The sequence below is a fragment of the Megachile rotundata genome, chromosome 8 (assembly GCF_050947335.1).
Source record: "Megachile rotundata isolate GNS110a chromosome 8, iyMegRotu1, whole genome shotgun sequence".
Taxonomy (NCBI): Eukaryota; Metazoa; Arthropoda; class Insecta; order Hymenoptera; family Megachilidae; genus Megachile; species Megachile rotundata.
Window position 1 is genome coordinate 15,286,444 of NC_134990.1, and position 22,019 is coordinate 15,308,462.

A 22,019-nucleotide genomic window follows, 5' to 3' on the forward strand; every position below is an offset into this window, starting at 1 on the left:
AAAATCGGTGTGTATTTGCATCGCGACATTAATAAAGACGAGGACAGGGGTTCTCAGTCGTTTCGTTCCTCGCGAATTTTCGGAGCGTTCGATGAATTTGCAACGCTGCGATAATTATTCCGTTAGAATTTTCTTGCATGAAATTCAAAGTCACAACATCCTGCGAAGAAGGTAATTGTAAAACCTCGGCAGCTAAATATTCCAAACAAAACGCAAATTGCTCGATGGAAATGTTTAATCGTCGAGTTGGATAAGCTAATTCAAACAACGCTAATCTGCGCGCAGCCAGATTACGAGGGACGAGTTGCGAGATAAATAAACAACGTCGCGAAAGGAAAAAAGGATAAAAGAAGCTGACGACGCGGTAGCAGGAATTTCTGTAATCTCCGCGAGCCACCCTCGCACCCGTTCCTCGCAGCCGTTACCCTGTCCTCGATGGGTTAGGAGTCTTAGGTACCCCTGGAGGGCACCGCAGACTACGTTGTACCGCACTGAGAGGGCCGCGGGAGCAGTAAATCTCGCGGACAAACAATCATAATTTTCGAAGAGCTAACAAAAAGCAAGAGACTCTTTAAAGGGAGCCGATGCCAGCCAACATGAAATGCGGCCGCCTCCGCGCCTCCAATTGTTTCGAGGTTTTCTTCCTTCCCCTCCGTCCCTCCGCACAGCCTCCGCGCCCTCTTTTTCTCTCTTCGTCCTTTCCTCCTTTCCACCGAATTCGCCTCCGCGTGTATCAACAAGTGTGCTCCTCCGCTTTCCCCTTCGCTTCCTTTGCTTCCATGACAATTACAATTTTTTATCCTCGCACGAATCCCCGTTCGGCGCCATTTTTTCTTTTTCTCCGCGGTCGCGTATTTTAGTACAAGATCGAAATCGTTTCGGGGGTAAAACGAACCCCTCACTGTCAGCTATCGAGGAAACGTTCGAAATGGGGAACAAGAAGCCTGCGTGTTCGCATGTTGCGCATAATCGTAAGAAATTGCGCGATGGATGAAGAAAATTACCCAACACGAACGCTAAACAGAGGCCAACGTTTCTAAACTACGCACCGTATTAAACACCGGCCGTTTCTTTCTCTGGATGCAATCGAATTATAGGTCTCGTGTCACAGAATGGTCGAAGGAAAGAAAGGAACGTGGTTCGAGTTAATTCCCGCTGTTAAATTTTATCGAACACGAAGAAGGAACGAGCATGTAACGAACGCCTCGAAGCTTATCGAGGCTGGCGATTCTGATTACAGAGTCAGGTCGAAAGAATCGTCAAGCTCGTACTCCATAAAAATTCACCCTCCACCCTGGTCTCCGATATCGCGTTTCTTTCAATGGCTGCTTTCTTAAGTCTCCCAGATAGCATCGTCGCGTACAATCAGCATGCGTTTCTCGGTTATTCTCAGTCAGTCGAAGCGTGAGCAACGCTAATTTTCCGCTCTAACCGAACGCGATATTCCTGCCTGACCAGCAATTACCATATCCTCGTCCATTCGACAGGCGCATGTACGCGTCTTCGGAACGCGAGAGTTCCCCGCGATAAAAAGCTCGATTTTTCCCTCTTACGAACAGAACAATGCGTTTCGTCGATGCTAAATCCGGCTTCCGAGCTCGAATGCTCAGAAACCGAAGCTAAAGTGGTTGCCAACTGCTTTACAGCCTTCTCCGCAATAACCCATCGCTTCCCCGACATAATTCAAATACTTTGTTACCGCACGCGCGCGGAAACGTTCAAACGCTCGTATAAATTATAAATAAACCGTCGGTTCGCGACCCGCTTTAATCGCTTTCCCGTGCCCTAGCGACGATCTTCATCTACTCGAAGCCGTTCGATCGAAACGAATAGAGGCGAATGCTATTTACCTCGACTTCTCTCAACGAGTATCCCCGTTTCTTCCTCGTCGCGTTTCTCCTCCGGCGAACATAGTCCTCGACGACGAAACAGCACGAAACCCGGCGAAACCGCTCAACGAAATCGTCGATCCTCGTGGTTCATTCGACGATCAAGCGAACCCGGTGAAAAGACATCGTTCACTCTCGCGACATTAACGGTTGTCCACCGAGGTGCGCGGATAACTTTGGCATCGTTTTTTCGATCGTATCGAAGAGTTCGCGGCCGAAGGTCGTCGCAACTTCTTCTCCTCGGAGAGCAAGCACACTGGTCACGAAAAATATCACACGGCCAAAATATTCACACCGTCCACGAAAAATCACTGGCTCCGTTTCCCGAGCGTCGCACTGTCATCCGAGCCGCACCGAGCGTTTATCACTGTTTAACGCGACACCGTGACCGATTCACCACCACCCTCGCGCGATCGTTCGGTCGAGCCATCGTTTTCTTCCGCTAGCCGAGAGATTCGCCGAGATTCTTGGAGAATTCGCGAGGCACCGCGATGCCACTGTCCTCTCCTCGATGGCCGGTTCTCCGGTTCCTCGCCAGAGGGTGGGGAGAGGGTTTGTTTTCCAAGCGGTGCTGCTGTCAGCTAAGGGTGGGGGGTGTACACGCGCGTTCACCGACAACGCGATTACGATAACGCGGAAAAATCGAACGGAAACGCGCGTAGTTTCCCCAGAAGCTCGATCATCCGCGAAAGCTCCGGCGTCGTCGGTTCGGGGGGATGATCGCGACGTATCCGAGGGTTCTCCACCCGTGAAACTCGGTACCCGGTGTGCCTACGGCTCCGTCTCGGAACTCTCCACCGTGGCGGTCGGGTGGGGGCGGTTTGAATCGACGAGAAGTGGGGGTGTTCCGTGGCTTCCGTCCGTAGGGGGCGGTCTGGTTCCGTCCGCGGTGTTAGCTGTCCATCGATCAGGCTATGCGCGGACGCTTCAAGATCCTGGCTCGAACGCGACCCGGTGCAAGTCGACGCGGAACCGTGACGAGTACGCGGCACGATTCATCCCCGCTCGACGAAGGGGTAGAACGTGGCTCGAGAGACGACGACGCGAGATCGGTAACGCGTCCTCGCTGAGAGAGAGTCTTTCACCGAGGCCAGAACGTGAAACTGGCGAGTGCGCGTGGCTCGGCTGGCGCGAGATGACTGAACCCCTCCGGAGGGTGAGAGAGAGACAGAGAGGAGGGGAGCGGTGCCACTGCTTCTGCCCCTTCTTCGTCGGAACGGAACGATCCACGGTTCGTGCTCCCCACCAACGGTTCTGGAACGATGCCCCACCCCGTCGGACGGAACGACGCGTCGCGTTCTCCCCGCCTCCACCGTCGTTCCACCTCGTCCCCGGCGTTCCTCCGCGTCCCGGTGCCCCCGAACGACCGACCGATTCTCCCCCACGCGATTATCCGTGTCTTGCTTCTCTCTGTCCGACCCGAACCTCTCGCTCGACCGTTCGGTCGCGCTGTGACCGAACCGGGGATAAAAGGAGAACGCACGGCCGGAACCGACGAGGACGGCGAACGTGCCACCGCCGCGCACAGCGCTCCGACGCTGCTCGTTCTTCTGCTCTTCGTCTACCGTCGCCGACACTCGTCCACCGGCTGGCGAGCGGCGCGCTGCGCCCCGGGCCCCCGAGACCCGGGCCCCGGGGCTGCTTTCGATGCCTCGTCCACGTGCTTCTTCTTCTTATCGCGGAGTCACCCTCGCGACTGGAGGGGGCTGTGGGTGGGTCCGCGATTCCGCTCGATCAACTTGATGCTTGATCCTCGTTGACGCGGGGAGTTACTTTCTTCCGACTCGAGACGAGATACCGACCAGCTTCGATCCTCCGTGGATCGGAATTTCATTCTTCGGATCTCCTCGATGATGGATCGAGTCTCGATAAGGTTCGATGTCTTCTTCTTTCGGATCGATGATCGCGAATTTTAGCCGTTCCCGTAAAGGGACACGAGTTTCGTCGGCGGTAAGAATATATGCGTGGTGCGACAGAGTCGCCACCCCTGCGCAGAATCGCCAGGGTGCACCGTTGGCCAATGATGTCGCGCGAACCTCTCGAGCGACTCCCTGCTGGAACCTCCCACGTTTCACCCCCGAGAAACGAAGCGTTCGCCGTCGTCGTTTATCGCGGATTCGTTCTCTGGGGGTGACGATATTATCCTAGTCGCCCTTATTATAGTCGCTAATTGAGAGAACACTCGGGACAACGAATAAACGAATTCGAGAGAACGGTGAGCCGTCTACGACGCGTACTAGATCATCCCTCTAATCCTAATCCTTCCTTATTAGCCTTATTCGAACATCGTCTTCTATTCGATACGCATTAAACAAGGAAAACGAACCAATTCATTGACAGAAGAGCGACAAAGTCCTCCGTCTATGCAAATGACCAATGAAAAAAAATTTCTCTGCAAACCGTTATATCCGAAAAAATCTCGATTCCATCGCAAATCGTTAGTTTGTTATCGAATTTAAAGAGCCCTTTCCTGGTTTTCCATAGTTACAATAGGGAAACAAAAGAACGGCAGGGCGCAGACTCGCCCTGCGAAGGGAAACTGCGGGCAGGGGTAGCTCTTGTCCAATAATGTCGAGAGTTTCGCCACCCTCCGTCCGACCAAGACCTCCCCCTTTTTTCGCCACGAGTCCCGTATGAACGAGGCCGAGTCTTTCGAAGGTTCGATCGTAAACATAATGGAGTAACAATGTGTCGAATTAACTGGTTCTAGATGAGACAAAAGCGAGAACGAGCGATTAAACCGATCCACGTTTCCCATCGGAATCGAACGACCAATAAGCTGCTGGCTTCTCTTTCGACGAAACACCGGCCATTCATGATCCCTTCCAATTTTTAGATCGACGTTTCCGAGCTATTTACATCGCGCGGGTAATTTATGGCGCGTATTAAGCGTGATTAAAGTTGAAAAGAGCGATGAACGGAGAAAATAGGAGCGATTCAAGTACTCACCCAACCGTGCGGGCGTTCCTCCTCCTTTTCGATTCGTCGGTGATTCGGCAGTCTCGTTCCTCGCGATCATTTCTCTCGTCCGCTTTGCTCGGGATCGTATCGAGGCGTCTCGATGCTGTTGCCGTCCAAGATGAACATGAAACAAAGAAATTTCGTAAGTTACATAAAAACGTACAGGTTACGTTACAGAAATATGGACAGAAAATTTTTGGCATAAAAAGAAACGAACAATGTCTGAACTTTCAAGGCTAATCGTTCATAAAAATGATGAAATTTTTTGTTATAGCAGTCTATGCTTGATAAAGCAAAATCATCGTGGATCGTTAATGATGGTAACGGTAGTGCAGATTTCGAGAGATCCGATCATCGAAGCAGGAAATTAATTTCATTTTATCTAGCCCGTTGCGTCACCTGCGCTACGAGGGGATCCCGGTTAATTCCTCTCGCTTTTCACCCCGTCGAAAATCAGGTAGTCGATGCATTCGTGGAAAGTAGAATGTGGGAAAATGGAGACGCGGTCCGTTAGGTTCGAGAAAGGGTTGCTGCGTAACCCTCTCGAAATAGGTCAGGATACCGGTCCCACATCGTTTCCTTAAAGACCTGTTTAGCCTCGATAAAATATCGTATTTCCTTCGAACTGCCATTTCCCTTGCAACTAATTCGTTTACCGTTTTAAATACGATCCGTGTCTAACAAAAATTCGACGAAATTCCCTCAACAAGACTCTAAACAAGAGATTCGTGCGAGGACAACAGTAAAAGTTAATGATTAGAACGTTAAAAAGATTATGGGTTTGACTTTTAATGGGTTTAGAAAAAGGGATTCCAAAACGGTTCATGGTTTTTTCAGCAGAAAGCGTCTCGTTAGCTTTCCCGAGAGGGTTTCGAATATCAGGAAAGAAGGGGTTCGTACCGTTCCGGTGTCCATGTGAGAAAACCATTAGCCAAAAAAGGAACCTTTAAATAACGGGCTACCGGGCTCAGCCGTCGTTGCCGGAGGGGTGGATCGAGAGAAGAAAAAAATCGGTAAGGTACTTTCGATTCCAGGTAGCCAGGATCCGGTGGAAATATCTTTCCACGTTACAGGATAGAAAGAAGGGGAGAGACATTAGCGGACACACCTGGAAACGTCTCGAGAAATCGATGAATCATCGGTCATCGAGAATCGACCTTAAGATTCCGCGGAAACGACGCGATTTCACGAAGAATCTTCAAGTTTACCAGAAAGACGTGAAACTGTCGGGCAAAGGAAAGTTGAACGTTCCTCGAGCGTTTCAAAGTTTAAAAATATCGCGCGGCTCGGCCCTTCAACGGTGAAAATATGAATTTTTTATCTCTCCCTCGCGGACCATATGGCCGGTGCTCATCTCTCGAGGGGTAGAAAGACAAAAAAGCGGGCCGAAGAGAAAGAGCGACCGAAAAAAACGGAGAAACCGCGCAGAGCTACGGTATTTTTAGAATAGAATTTCCAAGGTGGTTTCCGTGGTTCCGTACGACAGCCAGGAAAGAGGAAAGGGTTGAAGCATCTTTTTCTTCTATTTTTTTTCTCTTCTAACGGGCCCGCCACCCTGTCGTTTCCGCGTCTAAATTCTTCTCACCCTTTCCCCCAGCCTGGACCCTCTATTTTCCTTTCAGACTCGAGGATCCTTCAGCTGTCACTGCGTGCACCGTTTCTAATTCCCTTTTCTCGATTACGACTAAAATCGCAGCCCTTCGGAATATTTCTACCAAAGATTAGCAATTTTAGCGCCTTGGTACGCGTCTCGGAAGAAGAAGTCTCTTTCGGTCCGATAGAAACGACTACTCCATTGACCCTGAAGAAGTCAGCGAACAAATGTACGAAGGATCGAGTGCGTCTGAAATCGAGTTGGCCGCTCGTGTCTTCGTCGTCGTCGTATCTACGAGCGTTGTACTTGAAGGCAATGCATCGAGCAGCGCGTACATACTCGTCCGACAAGGAATGTGGTCCGGTTGCTGGGCGTGCGCACGCGGTCCGCCGCTATACTTCCCGTTTTTTATTGCCCCGTAATGCATTAGCCATAATAGCCGCACGCACTTAATGGACTGTAGCCTCGTTACAGTATGCCACGTCGTGGGTGGATACGCTGTTTGACCACTTCTCGCGAGTTCCTTTTCTGCTCCGCGATACTCGTCTCCGCTCGCGAGCATTTTCAACGAATCGACCTGTTATCTCCGTTCTTCCGCGATTTTCGCGTCCACGGAAACTTGTACCTTTATCTTCCCGCTCGCTACATCGAATTACCATGCACGATTCCGAGCGTGCGTTCAGGAATGCGTTGCTGGTAGGTTCCTCTCTCGAGCAGCGAGTCTCGCTGAAATATGTACGCTCCAAGAAGGAGGAGATTTAGCCAACTGGATGCGCTGATACGGCGGACAGAACAAATTGAGAAAATGGAATAGATGGAGCTGATAGAGGACGCGCGACAGATACCGAGGAAGATGAACCGTTTGCTCGGGTGGAGATAATGATTTATGATTGATAAGTGATCCCTAACGTTTCTCGGATGAACAATCGCTCGGATAAAGAAAATACACCGCGAGGACATATTTCGCCTCTTATACGGAGTCTACTGTACCGCGAGTAGAAGAGACAAAGTAGTACAGCCTATAAAGGTATATCGATGACAAATAAAGCAAACAGAGTGCGGCAATGAATCAGCGAACAGAGAAAGTATAGTAGGTACAACGAGGTAGGAATAGATGGAAGAAACGCGTTGTAAAACGAGTGCAAGGTTTACTAGAGTGGTCGAGAGCTTCTTTCCGAAGTTCATTCGTGTACGCTCGTGATAAATAAATATATTCCTGTCTCGGTACATTGTCATTATTGTTTCGTTGTATGCGCTCCACGCCAATTGGCAGAGTTCCCTCCCGCCGCAATGCCATCCAATTCTCGAGCTCGTGTTTGCAGGGTCATCGCGTTAACAAAAATAGTTTACGTTCGTGCAATTCGTGGAAGCTGTGCACCGCTTCTTCCAATAATCCATTACCCGTGCGTTATTCTCTATTACTCGTCCAAACAATCATCCAGCCTCCTTTAAACATAAAGGAGAAACTCCGCATTCCCGTGTCATGACCTTATCGATCGATAATCACGATCATAGAAACGATACTCCACGGTACCGTTCTTACTACCAGATTATTCTTCCTCTATTCTACTCGCGGTAGTAACGATGCACGAGTATGCAATTTCACCGGGTCTCTCGTGAAAACGCAATATTCCTGGAGACAATTCACGTAGCTTATTGCATTCTCGGTATATCCAATTTTTCACGATAATGCTCTCCGTATTTTACCACGTATCGGGATTTCGTCGGAATTATTTACTTTGTTCGATGCGGTTACATGCAACTTACTCGTTAGGTAACAGGGATAAATTAAAAACGTATCTCAAATTACATCCTTTTTAACTCGATAACCGACAAGTTGCCGTTGCGAGGCAAAAAACCATTAGCCGCAAGAAAGTTGCAAGTTCCTTCCTCGTCCAGGATGGAAGATATTCAGAAGTCTCGGCGGGTTTAGAGGCTGGCGTGCGCGCGTGTGCGCCAGAGAGCAATCGCTAGGACTGGTTTTCAATATGACTCACGCGTGTAACACCGTTCGATCGTGTATTGGTGTGCTCGTATATCAAAACCAGTAGGCACCCCCGACATTGCACGATCAAACACGCCGTTGTCCGCGTGTGTTTCGTACGTATACATCGAGGCACACGCGTGTACGCTCTCGCGGCTTACTGCTGGCATGTACGCACGAGTCGGTCGCTTGCTCTCCACAACGGCGTGTCGCCGATTTTTGCAGACTACCTTAAGTCTAAGTCGTTCTATTTAAGCGAGCGCATGGAATTAAGTAACAAGCCGCTGTCTTTCAGCGCCACATCCGCCTCGTTCCCGCTCCTCGAATCTTTCTGCCACGGCGCTCTTGCAGAAAGCCGCGTTATAAGCGACCGATCGCTTTCCTACCAATTATCTTTCCTTTTCCTCCGACGCCGTTTTCGAACACGAATTCCTCCGATTCCACGAATTTCTCCGATCTCTCGAGTACGAGCGGAGTTCTAGTTTACTCATTTCTTTTTTATGAAAATCAGCGCGTTGATTGGTACGGAATTGGTATTTTATTCTCGTACAAAGATATTGCTTCGATCGACGATCTACCACTTTCGAGATAATTCAAAAATCAAGGTAGCAGCACGAAAATGGGATTCCGCGTTTGCCCCGGTGAAGAGGAAGGGATAATTATCTTCTCGTGGTGCAAGAAGCTGGCGGGAGAAAGAGAACAGTGGATTCGAGGAGGATCTTTGAAAGTAATTAGAAGCTGTTTCTATCGATGGAAAAAGTGACCGAAATTCTGGATTCTTGCCCCGCAGTCACGAGCACCGTTAGAAGCGTTCTTGGATCACTGATTTAGATTCATTTTTTGCGATCGTTAGGCGCAACAGCCTTCTATCGCGGTCAAAGGAGAACACGATTATTAATTTAATTCCCCAGTCCCGTTCAGGAAACTTTGCTCTTCCGTCTTCGCTCGAGTCGTTAAACGATTACAATACGAGAGTTGGCTTCGAGGTAGGCGATCATAGTCGATGAAATATGCGCCGAAAAGATAGAGCAATCATGCTGGTAAGTGGATACCGTAAAACTTGAATAAATCACGAAATTATAGTAGCCCCGCCGTGCTTGATTAAGGTAAATTGTAGAACGGCGAGGAGTAAATAATTTCGAGGAAAAAAATGGCGCTAGAAATTTGATTCTAAACCCCGCGAACGATTCGAGGGAAGCAGGAAGACGAATCGAGATCGAGGAAACTCGATGTTCTTCCTACGAACGCGTGGGCAAATCAAGGTACCCCGAAGAATTGAGTGTAACCTCGTCGGTATGCAAGTATTATGTGTCTCGTGGAAACGGGATATCCCGACCTGACTCGGCAAACAATCGATACCAGAGCAACGGAGTCGATACTCGAGCGTACGCGACGCCCGCACATTCACGTACACTCTGCCCTCCACTGCTGCGCGTGCATACGCGCTGAAAATCGTTCTCGGTTCTCCTCACGAATGGTTGCGACACACATTCCCACGACGATTTTCCGTCGTTTCCCTCTTTGGCTAAAAATAAGCGTTCGAGGGAGTCCGCCTTCGATTTTGAAACAACTAAGGAATCCACAGGAGAGCTTGAAGGTAGCTTAAAGAGATCCTAGGAAAAGTCTAGGAAGAGCGTCAAAAGAAAAATGAAAGAAAGCTCAGGGGTAGTTCAGAGAGTCTCGAAAGATACTAAAGTATTTCTTCCGTCTCTCTCGAGAAGACAAAAGTCGATAGGGATCGTTTTTCTTGTAAAGTCTTCAATTACAATTTACCTTTGTTGCGAGGCTGTCCTTCGCGAAATAAACGTCGCCAGATTATTAATTATCTTGGAGCGGTTCGCGAGCAAGTTCGCGTTAGAACGAAACGAGACAAGATTGAAACTTTGAGGCAGACTGTAACGACGCTCCCTGCCGAATAAGACTATAAATTCGTCTGTGTAAATCACGTGGGAGGGTAACGACAAGCGAGAGAGGGCTTATTTTTTTTACCTCGAGCCACGATCCGCGTACTCGTGGATGTTATTGGTGGCAGGTACACGTGTGTTCCCGAAGGGAAGCACGGACGTGGCCAAGGGACAGGAAAGTACAAGTGTTTCAAGGAACGCGTAATTTATATTCGAGGCCCGTCGACGCACACCACCGGAAGGTTTTATGTGCCTTTCGGGAAACAACGTTACGAGGCAATTAATTTCGAAAATCGCGATTAAACCGACCTCTCTCTGTTCGACGCATTGTAATAAAACTCGGACACGCTTTTATTGTTCCTGTTTGCAAATTTATCGTCATCCTTCCAATAGAAACGTCGAACAGCCAGGTACTCCGACGATTTTTCTATCGCCTTAGAAGTAGGACGATGTGGTAACAGTTTTATACGAATCTTGAATTACACCGCGAATTTTCTACGGAACGCGTGCGATTAGTAGAACACTTTGCTATCGAGATCGAATCGATTAAGCAGATGCAAGAGACACTACGTACTTTTCTAGAGTCGAGGATCTGGGCTTATTTCAAATAAGTTTGTAATCAAGTGGTTATGTTCGGAGAAACAAAGAGGCAGTAGCGGACAAGTATCGATATCGTGATACGTGGGACAGTAAAACCTTCTACGAGCGTGTAAAACACGATTTTGTTTTCGCTTTTACGTCTTACTATTCTAGACCGAGGAAACCGATGTTGAAACTATTTATTCGATCAGCAAGGTAAACTCCTTAAAGAGAACTTGTCAAGTATTAACGCAATTTGGCAATTAAAAAATTGACGCTAATCTGGCAACGATCGTGTCAGTCGGAAAGCGTCTAAACAAACCGGTACACCCTGTGTAGCAAGCGTCTACGCGACAACACAACAACACCACAAATCACACCGGCGAACAATAAAATACCAGTAGCTCACACCCACCACGTGTCTCTCTGCCTACATCACACAATCGTCTCTCTATCCTACTCCGTTCGCCTTCTCCTTGTCTTTTTCTTTCCTCTCGCTCGTACTCGTGCCACCTTCTTTCTCCATAGAAATTCCTTCCCGTTTTTAAATTCCCGGAATCGCGTGCTTGCCCATTCACGGTTGCGCCGTGAACGATCGAAGGGAGCGGAGAGAAAGAGAGAGAAACGGGAAGAGGATGAATCGGGGAACGTTGGGTCACGGAATGGGGGAGAATCGACGATGTGGTTGCGTGTGGTATTTAATTAGGAAGTCCAGCAAACAATGATAGTACGACGAGAATACAACCTATACAGGTATCGTGCGTTCCTACTTTCTATTGATAACTTCTGCGCAATCCATTTTCTCTATCGGTTAGGTTCTCTATCGCTAATAATTTATTAGCGAGGATAGGCAACGTTCAATTTCTTCAATCCACCTTCTAAAATAGGAAGTAATTAGACGAATTCAGGTTACTTTCCAAGTTAAATGCAAACTAGTCCCAAGAATCGATTAGCAGTTAAACAAATGGTACTTTTCTGAAGGGTTTAGAACCCACCTTTTCGTTAAACGATGCTTACGGATTTAATTACCCTGGAAGCAAACACTTTCGAGAGTTTCCTGGAACATTTTCAGCGTGGCTGAACGCGAAATGGCCAATATTTCACGGTTTACGTACATATTGCGACGCAGTGTGTTAAACGACTGCCTAACAAGTTCAAACGAGCCCGTGCGCTTTGTTGGAACAGATAACGTTGCAATAAAAGATTGATATATATACAGGGACTCGGTTGCATTCCATCCGAGACTGAACTTTCACATTTAACAAAGAGCTTTTTGCAACGTAATCGTCAATTTTTGTCTCGCTAAAAGCCTACGATTGTCATTAGTCCAAGTAAATTGAACGGAGGATTTTCGAATATCTATTCTAGGTGTTAGACAAATAGGCCGACTTCTACCATCATAAATTTCGAGCTATGAACGCGTGGAAAGTTCATCTGCCCGTTTTTTGAGGGGCAGAAAATTGGGCGAGAAGTGGGTCGCTCGTTTTTTCTCGGTGGCCACTTTTTCGGGTAAAGTGGACGAGGGAAACCAAGGGGATTTGTAATTTATCTGTCGACGGGAACAACCGGCTATTTTCTGGAAGCGAAGGTTATTGTCAAACTGTCGATTGCTGCACGATACTTCAATTTGCTACTTACAATTACTAATTTAATGTTTTCTTTACTCTCTAATTAATTTAGCTCTAATTAAAGCTGAGCTAGCTAGGTAGCAGTACACAATCTTTTATTTAAAATATAGAAAATTGTAACAATCAAGTGCAGGAAGGTTAACAATTTTCTCGGGGCATGAAGTTTTCGTCTTTGGTTTTCTTAGCGAGAAGAAAAGGCACAGTGGCACCTGACTCGAAGAACGAGAAAATTCCTGAGGGAATTTAGTAAGGGTCCGTCTGTGAAATTGAGCCGTTAATACCTGACCGTCTCCCTCCACTCGATCCTGGGAGAGTCCAGGGAACACTGACCCTGTTCAAGGACCCCCCTGGTCGCCATCGAATCCCCGGAAAATCGACCGACAATGAACAGAACGGTCGAAAATATTTTGACAGGTTTCGATCGACGATTTTCTCGACTTGACCTTCCTGGCCCAAATACCTTTCAATAGCCAAGATAATTTAAAGCTAATACGGGGGTTTCGGTCCCTGGAATATCACGATTTCACAGCGTTCGAGCTGAAATAATGGTCGCAAAAAAGGCACCAAAAAACGGTGACCACTCTTTAAGTAGCCAAAAAATAGGAAAATTTACGACTCGTTGATTCGGCAACCACCGTGCGAAAATTGTTCTTCCTTCATTTTTTTATCGACGATGAATTGAGTTATATCTTTCTCGCAGGCAATTTTACAGGGGTTGATTTTACGAATGCTTTTTTAATAACCGATGGAACTAACTGAACGCAATTTTTTGTTAACGAGAAGTTATCGTGGGAAATTATCAGCGCCTGTCAACGCGAACTGTAAAGATCTCGTTCATAAAGTAGTTGCATAAAGAAACAACGAAGAGTTCCTGAAAGAAGGGAAAGTTCGCGACGTCGATAAAATAACTGGAGTCTTTCGGCGAAGCATAATCAAGCCTTCGAAACCCAGACAGAATATCTGTAAAAAGACGAAATAAAAGCAAGAGGGAGCATCCAGTCGTCCACGCATTAAGAACGCGTGTAATGAAACATATTTTTCCATAGTACTCGAATGTTGCCCTAAGGCGAAACGATACGAGCGTACCGTCCACTCCAAAAGGCTACGGCCACGCTTGTCATCGATATCTCGGCAAGAATCGAATCGAGCGCGTTTGAAAAAATGCCGATCTGCGAAGAGAAACACGAGGAACAAAACGGCGTCTCGTTTGCTCGGTGAAGATCGACCGAAAATCGACGAAAAATTCGCGAAGTTGGGCCGTCTGGACGGGGCCCATAAAGTGTCGGGCGTAAATCACTTGGTTTTATGGTGGTGCACGTTTGCCAACCTTTAGCTGATGAATTCCTTGCTCGACCAAACTCGCGGCCGAGCTGAAACACACCGTGTTCGAGAGATCCTTGGCAGGATTGCCAGTTCTTCGTGGAAAAAGGAGCCGGTCGAAGGAAGCATCTTTGTTTCGGATTTCGATCGATCTGAAACTTCTCCTTTCAAAACTTTTGCAATCTTTGAACTTTGTCTATTCGTATACTCTTATAAATCCTGTATCTCCGTTTATGCCTATGCAACGTTAGCAAAATCTTCGAAATTATACTCGTGTGCCGCAGTTTAGTCAATATAACGGATCTAGTTATAAGATACGGTAAAAGAGCCGTTTTTGGTCCGAAGAAGAGTGGTTAGAAGAAGCCGGAAGGAATCTTTTTAGGTCGATTAGAGAGGAGCGAGAAACGAGGGACCAAAGGTGTCGGCGACAGGCTCCGCCGTTTTCTGGATCCGCCCTAACGGCGTTCCGATTATACAGATATTCAAATGAGCCCGTCCCCGTTGTCTCTGGCCGCAACAGTTACGTATCATCGAATTATTCTAATTTCCTGTGGCAAAACAGCCGCCAGAAGTTGGCCGAGTTCGCAGCCTTCCTACTTTGCCGTCTACGTCGATCTCTCCACCCAAGGAAAAAGGAACAGGTTACGCCCACTTCTGGGGGTGTCACGGGGGTTGGCTGGCCTTTATCAACCCTCTAGGTCTCGCTCGCCCTTCGCCTGGAACGTTCACCCATCGCGGTGGGGGTGATGGTTCGTTTCCAGGTTCCGGGGGGCGGATAACGCACCCTTTGCGCGCAAAATCCAAACCCGACTTTCTCATTCGTGGAATTCCCTGCTTCGTCGCGATTCGGAGGGTTGGTTCTGCGGGGGATGATCATGCGCCCGATATGGTGGCTCGGTGAACGCGACATCGTTACGATCGTTTGAAATTTTTATAGAAAATGGAGGATGTTTGTATGACACGATTAAGAATGAGGTTGGAATTGCATAATAGAACAGTTACAATCTATCGGAGGTCAGCTCGTGAAATTCAGCAAGATCACCTATTCTTGTAGTAAAGGATGGTAGCTATTGAGCTAGCCTGGAAATTCGATTGTCCGAGAGGATCGAAGAATCGCAAGAACGTTAGTATGATTGTGAAGACCATATGGACAGCGTTCACCGATGGAATATAGCTCGTATGACGTCACGTACGCGGCCGGATGCCGTGAACGTGTCACACGACCGTCGTGACTCCACGGAATAATAAGGAAAATCGAAACGGGTGAAGCGGTGGTGGCTGGAAAGAGTAGAGGAGAGCAGGGAGGAAAAACGCGGTGAAAAAGGAGAGAGCCACCTCCTCTAGGTTCCTCCTCGATTCTGAAGCTGTTCGCTGACCGATCAGCGAGGCACGTACGCGTACACGTGTCCGAGGGAGCGTGGACATACGTCCGATTTATTTGGAAATCCAGAATAAGCGGTGGGAACGCGAAGCCGTTAGTTTCCTTTGGCCGCTAATGAAAGCAGCGGGGAACGACTCGGGTCGACTCTGATGGCTGCCACGAAAGTTCACTGCTCGCGATAATTATCCATTCTAATGATGATGGATGTCTTTATCCGTGGGCTTGGTGCGATTAGGCGGGTTAATGGCTCACAACCGGTCGAATGGCGAACCGTGTATTTAGATCGATACTCGATGGAAAAAGCTCCGTGTTCAAGAATCCGACCAGATTCTAAATTGGAATCTTAACGGGGAACCGTTGGATCGAGTCTTTTACGAAATACATATGTATGCTACGAATGTGATTGATCGCGGTTGGAAATCGAAGGAAGCGTTGCGAAGGCAACGCCGCGTTAATTAGTACCACCGACACGAGTACGAAACAAGAATATTTTTGTAATTCTGCTGTCGCTGTTACGAGAGAGCCGAGAGTCGTAAATTCGCGCGAGAACAATTATTTGATCGGTTAAAGCTCTGACAATGCCAACCTGTTGCTTCCATTTCTCACCCTTCGGCGCTTGGTATTTTACGTATATCAACCCCTGTTACCGCCGCGATAAATTCACCGAAAATTTCTCAATTAAACCTACTCTATCGTGTCTGTAACATTTAAATATTTCTCTCGCATACATCTAAGCCCTTTCTCAATTTCTCGAATCTAACGCCTAGAGAAACTTTTGTCACCCTAGAAGGATTCAAGAGGGAGTCCATCCTCGACGGAGCACCCTTAACGAACAAGCTCGGAATTGACACGGTGGACGGAGTTAATTAAGAAAGCAAAGAGAAGAGACAGGGTCGAGCAGAGAACGAAATTCTTTCGCGATAGACAATGAAAATCGGCCAGGACCGCAAAGAAGAAGGAAGGGATGAGAGTTGGAGGTCCGGTCTCCGGGCAGCAACGTGTGTCGTTTCTCAGTTAAGTCTCTCTGTGGTTTGAAACACGATCGGCCTGAGAGTGTTCCATCATATGTGTCTATAAAACAGCGCTCTGCCACAGGATCGTGTGGGTGCGTGTGGGTGCGTGCGTGTGCGTTTGCTCGACGTAGCACGTCGGTGTGCCTGTTCGACTGTACTTGGACTGGTTTCTTAGAAGGAATCAGGAGATAATTAATTGTCCTCGCGAACCGGGCATAACGAACCGCCGTTCCTCCGCTCTCTGCTCCCCTCCAACGATCCCTTTCTCGATGCTTTTGTGCATAAAACGTAGCTGCTCGCGCGTACAAAAGGTTCACCCGCAAAAATTTCGCCTACGTCTACTTTCTTAACTCTTTTTCGCCTTCGAAACTTGACGTTCAACCTCAGTTCAGAATCTTCGAATTGTCAAATGGAAAATAAGATGGAGGAAGATAGAGGCGTCGTGAAATTCCGAAGGAAACGGAAGAGCGATCGAAAGCGAAACACAAAGCGTGGAGAGAAACGCGAGATATCGCGAGGAGGGAAATTGGAGGTATCGAAGTCGAGCGTGGAGAGCACGCACGTCGACCTCGAAGCGCACGGAACTCAACGGGGCCCCGTAGATTTATTTTTCCGGCACGGTCGCCCGCTCGACTTTATCTCGCGGCGTGCGAACAGAGGCAACGGTGACCAAGATTAATAATCCTGAAATGGTCATGGCGACCGATAGCTTCGCGCTGTTCGCCCGGCAATCTGGAGCACGGAACCTGATTCCACCTAGTACTGGTATTTCGATAATCTAGAAACCTCGTGCAACAGAATTTACGTCTCTGTCGACGGTTATTGCGAATCAGGTTTGTTCATCTAGTCGTTCGTTCGTACGTGAAATCTAGATCTATCGCGGCACGTTCTCGGCACTTCTGCGAAACTGGAATACAACCGTACGTATTTTCCAAAAAATAATCGATCTATCGCCTCGACCGGGATAGAAGGTTGCGACAGACTTTCGCGGTTTTGCGATTATTCGCGATCGATACGCGAGTTCGCACCACGGCTAGCCGGATCCTTGTTTCGCAAGAATCGAGAAACTTTGACCAATTGTCGGCCCGTTCGCGAACGGTTACTCTATTCTTAGACGTGAGTCAATTTACTCCTTCATTTGTTGACTCCTCTTCGTTTCGAACAGTGGATGCGATTAATCACGAACGTCAGATTACTCTCCGACGCGTCAACTATTCTTCTCGTTCCGAAAAATTGCAAAAGAAACTGGGACACGATACTCGGTAAACATCGACGGTGCACGGTATTCTACGCGCGTTACAACGAAATAACAGACTAACGCTAGTTATCGTAAATTATGAGCTGACTTGTCACCGTTCGAAATATCAAATAACCCTGCACATTTGTCAACTTCGTTAGCCACAGGATTCCGATAATAATATCGTTTGTAACGATTAAACGGTTGTCATATTCGGACAATTAGCGCGTTTAGCGAATAAAGAATTGTTGAAAAACATGGACGGTATCCGATCAATTGTGCTCGACGATCGCCACGGTCGCTTTCCTATCAGGAGCAATAGGATATTGCTCGACACCCGTTGTCGATCCTTGACATTCCTCGTCAAACGATCGTCGCTGAACATACCTACGGTATCTCTGTAATCTTGAAAAATCGACGACAACAATTAAGAGTTTCAATCCGTTAAGAGACTCTTATAACGCTTGACGCTACATCGGAACGAGGAATCGATCGAAAGAAAAATTGCTGTTTGCATTATTTTAGTTTGGCACAGAATCGTGAACGACGTTTAAAGTAACCGTGATCGTCGAACTGGTTCAGAAGACAGAAACGAGAGGATCTGGGCTAATCAGGCTCGTCTCGAAACGCCTATAAATCATTCCTCTTCCGTGTTCGAGAGATCGCTAAACACGGTTCACGGTGGTATATCTCCGTCTGTCCGGCTCGTAAAATAATTCAGTCCGGCTGGACCATGGGACGAACCGGTAAAACGATCGATTCCGTATTATCTGCCGTTTTATCCGTCGATTTATCTATCCGTGGCTCGGAGCGGATGCAAAGTGGAGCAAGCAGCAGCGTCGTGGCTCGACAGCAATATCTCCACGGGTATTGCTGTGCCCTGGACAAACTGGATATCCAGTTTCCAGCATTTCTCGCTTCTCCACGCTTTCGAGGCCCTAATCCCGGTGTCTCGAGCAACGAGACCGAACAGTAAAATCACCGCGCGGTACGACCGAGAACAAGCTACAAAGAAATAATTTCATCGGTTCAACAGGCAAGCGGAACCAGGAATCGCTCGGCACGCGGGAACGCATCCTCGCGGATCGACTCCTTGGCCCTCCGGGCATCCTTTTCAACCCGTTCTCGACACGCTCGCGTGGCAACCGATCTGCCTTCGGTAATTGTGTCCAATTTTTCGATCCTTCGCTTACGTTTCGTTGCAGAAATTTCGACAGCAAGAGTGAAGCAAAATTTCTACCGAACTGAATTTGTATTTTTAGAACAGTTTTTCCTTATTTCCAGGATATGAAGTTCGTGGTAGGAAGGATATAGAGGTTCGTGGAAAGGTTGCTCAGAGGTTTCGAGGTTTTTTTTCAAGCCGATAGAAGCGCGTGTCCCATGGAGGAAGTGCGTAAAACGCTTGTGCATTCCTTTCGATTCGGACGTGTAAACGCGCGGTGGAAGTGCGTGCTGAATCGAATCGAATCGAATCGAATCGAGATACGAATGAGCATTGCGAACGTGTGCGTGGCACAGGGACGAGAGGGGTCCGCGGAGAGGTTCTGCTTGCCGGAGCTCTGGTTTCGCCAGCCCGGGGCTACTTGGAGAACTCGAGGAGAACGGTCAAGAACCTAATACACCTAATACGAGTATTAGGCTGGTTCTCTGCGTGCCCTATAAACTCTGATCGTTCTGTCGGAACTGGCGCGTTGCATTATATCGCCACGATTAATTAACGCATTGTTTACGAGGAAGAAGACAAATCGTTATGTACGAGTCAATCATTGTACACGGAAATAAGAATGACCATTTTTTACGAATAACGAGCGATCGTATCGCGCCGAAACTTCCAATAAATCTCGTGCCTTATTTTTACGGTATTTAATTCTTTCTACGAGCGAGCTCGTTATTAGCCGAACGGACAACGCGTTTGTATGAATATTCACGCGTCGGTCAGATATGAATAATATGAAAAATAATGAGAGATATCGACATAATTAATTCGCTTCTGACAGAATAAATAACGAGTCCGCGTAAAAATTTATAGCCGGCAAGTACGAAGCGTTAAATTGTCGTTATTTTAAAGCGAGCGTAAATAGTTTTATGAATTGTGGCAGGTTTTAACGAGACTCAAAAGAGTTATGCAAAAGTAGTCCCGTGCAATATATTTGCTCTGATGTATGGACGTAAACGGCGTTTTGTAAGTCATTGCTAGTTTTAATAGAATTCGAAAGAGTTGCGTAAAAGTTGTTTCGTGTAATATATTTTCCCTGATCACGGTTTCCACAGAAGGTACCACTTAAGCGTCAGGTGTGAATAAGAGTATTATCACCGTATTTAAATGGGTATAATAGACAGAGGTAAAAACGTGGAAGACTCATCTACGTTACAATTATAGAGGCATCTGAGACGATACTTAATTCCTACAACAAATAGCCAGATGAAAGAAGCTTAAGGAATTCTTTCGACTCCAGGCTGTAGATTACCACGTAACACGAGGTTAATTAGCCAGTAGCGCGTTCTGAAAGCCGTGCAAATTGTGTGTGTCAGGAAACACTGCGACCGAAGGCGCTAATAAGAACGTAATTCGTTTTAAAAGATCCCTCGTGTACGCGATTCTTAGAAATCGCGTATATCAATCGGGAGTTTCTCTGAGAATTCTTTCCAAGCACTCTCGTTCCCTTCTTTCTCTTTTTTTTTCACGGCAATTTTCGTGCAATCTCGCGGAAATACGGTTAATAAAGAGAAATCATCGAGGCAGGTTTTCTCACGAGTCGAATTACGGAGCAAACGCGTGGGTTCGTTCAATTTCTGCGATCACCGAAAAGTAAAATTTAACGAACGGGTCAAACGCGAACGTCTTTATTAGGCGATACGGGGAAATTTTCGAAAGCGTTCACCTCCGTCGACATTTCTTCCTCGTTTTGCGCGTGACTGAATGCAGCACGTTGTCCAGCGACGACGTATATATACGTATTTCCTGGCGGTCACGCAGTCGCGTGAAAACGTGTCGCGGGCATTGCCGTAATGGTACGGACGAGCCTGCTAGCGCTGGAACGAAACGGAGTGTGTCGAAAGCGCGTACAAAGTATCTCTAATCGTCCCATTGTATCGTTTCTCCTTTGTCCATTCTAGCGGGTGAAAGCTTCGTTAAAACCCGATCGCTAATGCCCGTTGTTTTTTCGTCGAAAGAAACCGGCCACGCAATGCACACGGCTTGTTGCGGCTCGGATAACGATACAATACCGTGGATTCATCTCCTTCGATCTCGACCACTTTCGATTCTTCCACGCCGCGCGTAATATCACGGATCGGAGAGCTCGACGAAACACCGAGTTGGAACGAGTTAGGGGTAGAAGAGAAATTTCGACAGGCAGGCTGCGAAGGAAGCAGCGAATCGCGTAAAGGCAGAAGACACAGAAATAAAACTCGGTAATGGAGCAGAATGCTGGTCGCGACAAACGCGGAGAAGTTCGAGAAAGAGAAAAAGGCGGGAGAAGGTTAAAATGTGTTCGGTTCGGTGGCGATGTGACGAGCACGTCGAGTCTTCTTCCTGTCGTCAGTCGACAGGTTAAATATAGACGAGGCTCGCTCATTTCCGCAGCCGCGCATGATTTCTTCGTGAATGGAAGCGTCAACTGTACTCGCATATAGATCGAGAGCTAACCTCGACGTCGGCTAACCCCGTTGAAACTCCTCGAAAAGGGAACCGAATCGAACGACGTTATTGTTTTCCTCGAGAAGCGACTTATTCAAAGCTGATTTCCAGCTGACGCTGAAACGAAAGCAGCTGCCACCGGCTGTCGCAATTAGTATTATGCTGATTAATCGGGCAAGTGCAACGAACGCTCGGAGAAGAATGTCTACCTTATGAAAACGAGGACTTTCGGACATTTTCTTCCGATACGCTGGATTAAAGTCGTAAGTCGTCTGGGAGCCACCTTTGGCCGCGTCGTTTCATGCATATTTACGCTAATTAGCTTCGACGCTCGTTCTTAAAGTCGGCTAACTATCGATACGGTTTAAAGAGGGGGAAATGGGATTCGCAATCCTTATGATCGATCGTCAAGGCGCGTTTTCTTTCGTCGCGATGAATTTTCGTGGCGAGAATTGGCGCGTGTCGACCAATTGAAATGCACGGGACCTCGCATCGGTTCCAGTACGGCGAGAAATTCTTAAATGGCCGGCCCGTTGCTGCCCAGGAATGTATGGAAATGTTACGTACCACCTCTGTCCTTTATTGTCCTACATGGTGACTGGTGGCGGGTTAGGTAGATATATGGAGTGGCGTGCGCGCGTGCACGCGCGTGCAAGTGTGAAAAGATAGATGAACGAGCGTATGTGTGTGACGCGTGACACGTGTTAATCGTGCCTGTGAGGTCCCAACCCTCCCCCACTCAGGGTCCAACCAGGTACACACGGTGTACGCATAAGTATAACTCCGATACGAGCGTGCCTTAAGCCTCTTACACGCTCGCGACTAACAGATCAATCGATCAGTCTACGCGTCGCGCTTCCATCGCACCTCGTCCTTCGGCAAATTTTCA

The 22,019-nt window shown here is 47.7% G+C and overlaps 1 protein-coding gene across 10 annotated transcripts in view; it reads right to left on the reverse strand.

The window, feature by feature from the left end:
* The window catches only part of LOC100874702 (zinc finger protein castor homolog 1), a 186,459-nt gene that overhangs the window by 74,739 nt on the left and 89,701 nt on the right, over window positions 1-22,019 (reverse strand). For 5 of the 10 annotated variants that reach the window (XM_012284321.2, XM_012284319.2, XM_076534814.1 and 2 more), the window contains one exon: window positions 4,839-4,953. The gene's annotated coding sequence lies outside the window, so the exon portion shown is untranslated. Of the gene's footprint in view, window positions 1-1,850; window positions 3,037-4,838; window positions 4,954-22,019 lie in introns of those variants that run through there. The other 5 variants (XM_076534823.1, XM_076534820.1, XM_076534822.1 and 2 more) reach the window with 1 other exon arrangement.